The sequence below is a fragment of the Podarcis vaucheri genome (genome assembly GCF_965113315.1).
Source record: "Podarcis vaucheri genome assembly, chromosome: 15".
NCBI lineage: Eukaryota > Metazoa > Chordata > Lepidosauria > Squamata > Lacertidae > Podarcis > Podarcis vaucheri.
In genome coordinates this window covers 32,849,756-32,855,933 of record NC_138753.1, presented here as the reverse complement: position 1 = coordinate 32,855,933, position 6,178 = coordinate 32,849,756, and the positions used below count along the sequence as shown (strand labels likewise).

The 6,178-nt window shown below is 45.7% G+C and overlaps 1 long non-coding RNA gene across 1 annotated transcript; it reads left to right on the top strand.

Moving 5' to 3' along the window:
• Positions 1 to 1,296: 1,296 nt before the first annotated feature.
• Positions 1,297 to 5,744, top strand: LOC309519750. The gene is made up of 3 exons (XR_014214001.1): positions 1,297 to 1,480; positions 2,515 to 2,634; positions 5,525 to 5,744. It is a non-coding gene; the product is annotated as an uncharacterized lncRNA (long non-coding RNA).
• The last annotated feature ends 434 nt before the right edge of the window (positions 5,745 to 6,178 follow it).

Sequence of the window (6,178 nt, the reverse complement as noted above, 5' to 3'; positions counted from 1 at the left end):
CACCATCAGAGCACTCCTGACATGTGGTTGTCAAGCCTCTGCTTAAAGACCTCCAAAGAAGGAGACTCCACCACAATCCTTGGCAGCAAATTCCACTGTCGAACAGCTCTTACTGTCAGGAAGTTCTTCCTAATGTTTAGGTGGAATCTTCTTTCTTGTAGTTTGGATCCATTGCTCCGTGTCCGCTTCTCTGGAGCAGCAAAAAAACAACTTTTCTCCCTCCTCTATGTGACATCCTTTTATATATTTGAACATGGCTATCATATCACCCCTTAACCTCCTCTTCTCCAAAAACTGGGACTTGAAGCTGACCATCAACAGTTAGCACCTAGAAAGAAAACCAAGCAGACACAAAACCACCTGGTCAGTTTTCACCACTATGGTGAGATTGATTGGACTGATGCTTTTAAACATTTATAGAGCAGCTTTCGTACAAAATAACAAGATGACTTACAAGATAAGACCAACGCAGTAAAATACTAAAGGGAAAAAAAGATAACCAAATACCACAGATACCCAGAAGTTCCAGTAGAGCTGGAGATCTTTTTTATTTTATCTCCATATGGGATAGCTGTACATTCCTGCATCGCAGGGAGTTGGATTAGATTATTATCAGGGTCCCTTCCATGAAATTGCAGTAACTATCATTAAAACTGCATTGTGATACAGAGAGAGGGAGGAGAGAGAGTTTGTTTTTTGCTTTTGCACTATTTTTGGACTATTTATTTATATACTGCTTGATTGAAAGAAAGAAAAACCCTCAAAGTAATTTACAAAAACATATTCCCATTAGTTAGGGTTGCCATATTTCTAGAAGTAAGATTCACAAAAGTTGTTGAGCTTGAGCTTTTTTTGTGGGAGGGAGAATGAAACTCAAAACTCAAAGACGCTACATTACCCTAGCTACCACAAGCAATGAGTAGACTTGATGGGAGTTGTAGGCCAACACATCTGGAGGGTACCTGGTTTAGTGGATCTATGATTTGCTGCCCTTCTACGTTCCCTAACACAAATGGCATCTCTGACTGCTTCCCCTACACACACAGCTTAACAAGTGCATATACATAACATTAACAAAGCATTGCAAAAGCAATCTTGACATGATTGTACTTGTGATTCCTTTTGAGCATGTCCTGTACTGATGGAGAGGAGCCACCATCCATGAAATTCAAGCACCCTGCTACTCCTTACGAATCTGAGCAATTGGATCGGCAAAAAACTTCACAAATGTCCGTGAGCCTCTAGATGTTCTACACCCTCACTGCCGACTTGCTTTTAATATACTCACCAGGACCCAGGTGCAATGTTAGAATCACCCACTCTGTTCTTACCATCACCCAGTGTAGGAAGCTTGCAATTTTTCTCCTTCTCTCCTTTTATTTAACTTGGCTTCTCTTCCTCCTTTGGCTTGAAAGAAGGAAACTAAGGATGAACAAAGTTCTGTTAATAGGCTTCTTAGCCCTTCTCTACCTTGATTCAGGTAAGTCTAGGGCTCTCTTTTTTCAACTGGAACTCACCAGAACTCAGTTCCGGCACCTCTCAGGTGGGCACCATTGCCATTCTAAGAGAATGAGGGAGGTGTTCATGGTGAGCTTGGGAACCTCTGTTTCTAGAAAAATAGCACTGGGTAAGTCCCAGAGTCAAGAAGAACAAAACATTATGGAGTGGGACTACAATGCAGATTCTCTACCACTTGGCTACAGACCTTCTTTCAAAAGGAAGAGGGCCTTCTTGGTAGTGACATTGGCCTTCAAGCACCATCTTTGGGATACCATCTTTGTGGCTCCCTGGGCTTTTAAAATAGCATGCTTTACAGTCTGGTCTCACAGTTTTAATAAAGTTTTTTTTACACTGTGTTTTAATTGTGTTTTGATTTTAAAAATAAGTTTCTTAAAGTTCCCTATTGTTATATACAGTGGTACCTCAGGTTAAGTACTTAATTTGTTTTGGAGGTCCGTTCTTAACCTGAAACTGTTCTTAACGTGAAGCACCACTTTAGCTAATGGGGCCTTCTGCTGCCGCCACGCCGCCTGAGCACGATTTCTGTTTTCATCCTGAAGCAAAGTTCTTAACCTGAAGCACTATTTCTGGGTTGGCAGAGTCTGTAACCTGAAGCGTCTGTAACCTGAAGCATATGTAACCTGAGGTACCACTGTACTGAATTGTAAAGAGTTTGTTCTGGCACTTGTTTGGCACTTGCTTGCTCTATCGGCTTTGTGAACTGCCAATGGAAGTCCTATAATGGGGCAACTATATGAGCAGTGAATAAAAAAACCGAGACCTTAGGTAACAATCTGAATGGAGCAAGATGTTCAAATGGGCACCACTCCACTTCTCAGATGCGTCCTTCATCCCTATCCCAACCACTGAGGTTACCTTTTCATGGTTTCATCCACCATTGCATGTCTTGCTATTCAAAGACGGTTTAGCTATTTACCATTCACTTCCTGAGAGCCACTCTAACCAGTCATTTGCTTAACATTTTCTTCTCCTCTTTTCATTCTCCCTGCCAAGCTGAAGCCCTCTGGTGCCTCTACTGTCCGAATGTTGAGTATGATAATAGTTGTTCGACCATCCAAGAAATTTGCGATGCAGGGAATGACAGATACTGCTTCACACGAATGACTATTCAACGTGAGTCCAGTAGGAACAGTTTAATGTTTGAGAGTGGCAGAGGGATGATTTGTTCCTTTGCTTGTTTAGACTAAATCCCGCTGTCCAGGCTCAAGAAGCTATCGAAGGGGCTAAGAGCCCCTCCTGACATCCTTTTCACAGTGCATTCATGGTGATTTGTGCTTATGAAGCTCTTGTAACCTCCTGCTCTTAATGTTTTATGCTGCAAATGTTCTGCGGGCTTTTATGTCTCACTTTTGCTGCAATGTAGCCCCTCCAAAATGCAGTAATGTGGGAGCCCTGGGGAAGTCACACAGAACAACTAATGAAACAGTATGATGTGTGAATTGTCCAGTATATAAGGTTGCCACCCATCCCTTAAAATATGGAATCGTCCCTTTTTTTCAAAGTAAATTGCTGCGTCCCATATTGATTTAATACGAGATGCAATTTCCCCTCTGCATTGGAAGTTATCATCCCCTCCCTTCCACCTCCCTCTTCCTTCACTGGTCCTTTAAGGTACTTCATTCCCCACCACCCCCACCACCTTTTTGTCCCAGCTGCGGAGCCGTGGGCAGGCAGAGCTTGCACGGGCAAATGGTGGGTCGGGGGGGGGGAGGAGAGCAAGAGTCTGTGCTGGCAGAAGTGAGAGAGTGAGAGCAAGAGCCGCTGGCATGTCAGGTGCGGCAGCTAGGAAGGGCAGCTGGCCAAAGAGCAAGATCTGAAAATCGAGAAATCACAGACATAGCATCCAGAGCTTAGTGGAGCAGCTAAAAGGTGAGACCCTTGCCCCCCAAACTCCTTTCTTGTGCAGTAAACGGTGGTGCTGACTTGGCTCAAATTCTTTCTCCCTGATTGCTTCGTATGTAGAAGGCCCCCACCCTCCAATTATGATTACAGTGGTACCTCAAAAGTAGAGCAGAATCCATTCTGGAAGTCCGTTCGACTTCCAAAACATTCGGGAACCAAACATGGGCGGAGGAAGGGGGCGTTGGGGGCAGTCCGCCCCGGGTGCAATCACTGAGAGGGGTGACGTTCGGTGTGCTGCCTGAACCCCGAGCCGCTGGGGGAAGGGGAGGAGCTGTGCCACCTTGCCAGCAGCCTTACCCCCTTCTCCCTTTGTTCTGACAGCTTGGGGGAGGCTTGGGAGTGGTGGGCAGGTGGTGCGCCATTGCCACCTACTCCCAGGGTTCTTCTGGGGGGGGCCCTCCCTGCAGCTGTCAAAAGGAAGAGGGAAGGGAGGAAGGCTGCTGGCAAAGGAGCACGGCTCCGTCCCCACCCACCCAGGAAGCAGCCTTCCATAGGCAGCTTGCGCCCTGGGATGCTCGCCCTGCCCCCATGGTCCTGTCCTCGGGTGCACAGCATGTGCACGGCTCCGGGTGCCGGAGGAGCTAGCTCTACCTCTGGAACCAAGGCGAAGCTTCTGGGTGGCTGCAGGAAGCTCCTGCAGCCAATCGGAAGCCACGGAAGCGGCGTTGGACATTCAGGTTCCAAAGAATGTTCGCAAACCGGAACACTCACTTCTGGGTTTGCGGCATTCAGGAGCCAAAACGTTCAACTTGCAGTATGTTCATCAACCAAGGTAAGGCTGTACTTCTTGCAACTCCTCACCATTTAAGTGTAACTCAGAAGAGCGTATCTCCCTCCTTTTTTCTTTGCTGCAAGCTGCACTTAACATGGCTCACACACCATGCAGCCTTCTTCTGACTTCCCCACTGGTGAGGAGAAGGTGATCAGGCATTCCTGCACCCATCTCTCTGCCACCTCCCTCTCCCTTCTAACTTCCAGTAAGCAACAGTGCCAGAACCATCAAAGGTCAAGTGTGTGATGGTGCCTTACCACACTGTCTTCTCCTGTTCGTCCATCTCTCTTGGTGGAAGCTACAGTAGGTGCTGTCACACACTTGACACGCACGTGTAATAAATACTAGGCAAGCAACCATATTCCGGCCACCACCAGAGCTATTTTAAGTTATTTTTTTTGAAACTGGGCCACCTATTAGAGCAGACTTGGGGAATCTTTCTCAGCCTATTTGGGAAAGCTTCTGGGGGCCATGCGCCAGTGGTGGGTGGAGCAACGCACATACATTTCCCTTTGCACATCAGACTTCTTTCTACATCTATGATCAAACGTTTTTCTCTCTCTATTCTCCATTCAGGCAGGAAGGAATTATTATGAGGCTTCAATGATACATTTGCAGTGAAGTGAAAACATTCACTCAAGGAGAATGCAAAGCAAGGGCAGAGGGGGGTGTGGCCTGAAGAAAGAGGGTGTGGCTACAAAGGGATTGTGGCCTGTGCAGGGTCCCAAGGGCCAGAGAGAGGGAGAGAGTTTAGGATGGCTACATTTGGCCCCTGAGCCTGAGGTTACCCACCTCTGTATTGGAGACTACAAGGCCACTGAAATATCTGATGGGTGACAAACAGATGCTTTTTGGGAGGCAGGAGAACTTAATGAAGTAGGAAAATCAGCTGTGTGGGAACTACAGGATAAAATGGCAATGTTCAACCCTCTTGATGTGAGCTGGGTGTGTGGATAATATGCTTGGCACCATCTGGTGCTTTTTCTCAATATTACTTCAGGGATGGAGCAGACATACATGGCACATCAGCTTCTAAATTGCTAGTAGGGATGGGGAGAGGGGGGCTGGATCTACACTCACCTTTTAAACGTTATTAGAACGATATTAGAAATATCATTCTAAAATGTCAAAATAGAAATGGTCTCTTCTGCTTCCTCCCTGCTGTCTCCCTGGTTCCTAGTTGCTCTGCAGACACCGTTAAAGAGCAGAATGTCATATGGCTATATAGTTGTCAGAACCATTCCTTAACTCATTCTTAGCGTTAAAAACCATGAGTGTAGATCTGCCCAGGGTCCATGATGCATTTTTCTCTGTCACATCACTCCACAGATGGCAAAGTTACAAGTGTGGACCGAGGCTGCAACAGTGACTGTCATACCTTCAAGATCATGAAAAACAACTATGAAGAACATATGTTGTGCTGTGGATACGAATTGTGCAATGATCTGGATCTCTGGAACGTATGATGAAGAGCTGTTGTGATGTGTGGAAGACTTTTGCAATTTTCATAACCTTTGGACAAATAAATAAATAAATGTGCGCATTCCTAGCTATTGAGGGTGAGTCTGTGAAATCGAGAGGTTTCTAAAGTTTCTGGCTTTTGACTACTTGCATGAAATACGTTGCTGTGAGTAGTGAACCGACAATGTTCTTGTCTCTTCTAGTAAAGCCATAAAGTCATGGGATGAGTGGATGTGCATATGAGCCCATCATCTCAGGACCCATCTCAACTCATGTGGAAAAATAAAAGACAAATACAGTATAGGGACACTTTCCTGGAAGAATATTTACATACTGCATTGGAATGTCCCCCATCTCTCTATGTACCCTCCTACATTCATATAGTCATCTAGAGATTTTTTCTTGGAACCTGTCACAGCCCCTTAGAATCAGATGGGCTAATAAAAGGCCTACCATGAGTGGATATTTCTGGCCAACCACCACCAACCACATTGCACAAGCCGTTCCACTGGCTTTAACAGA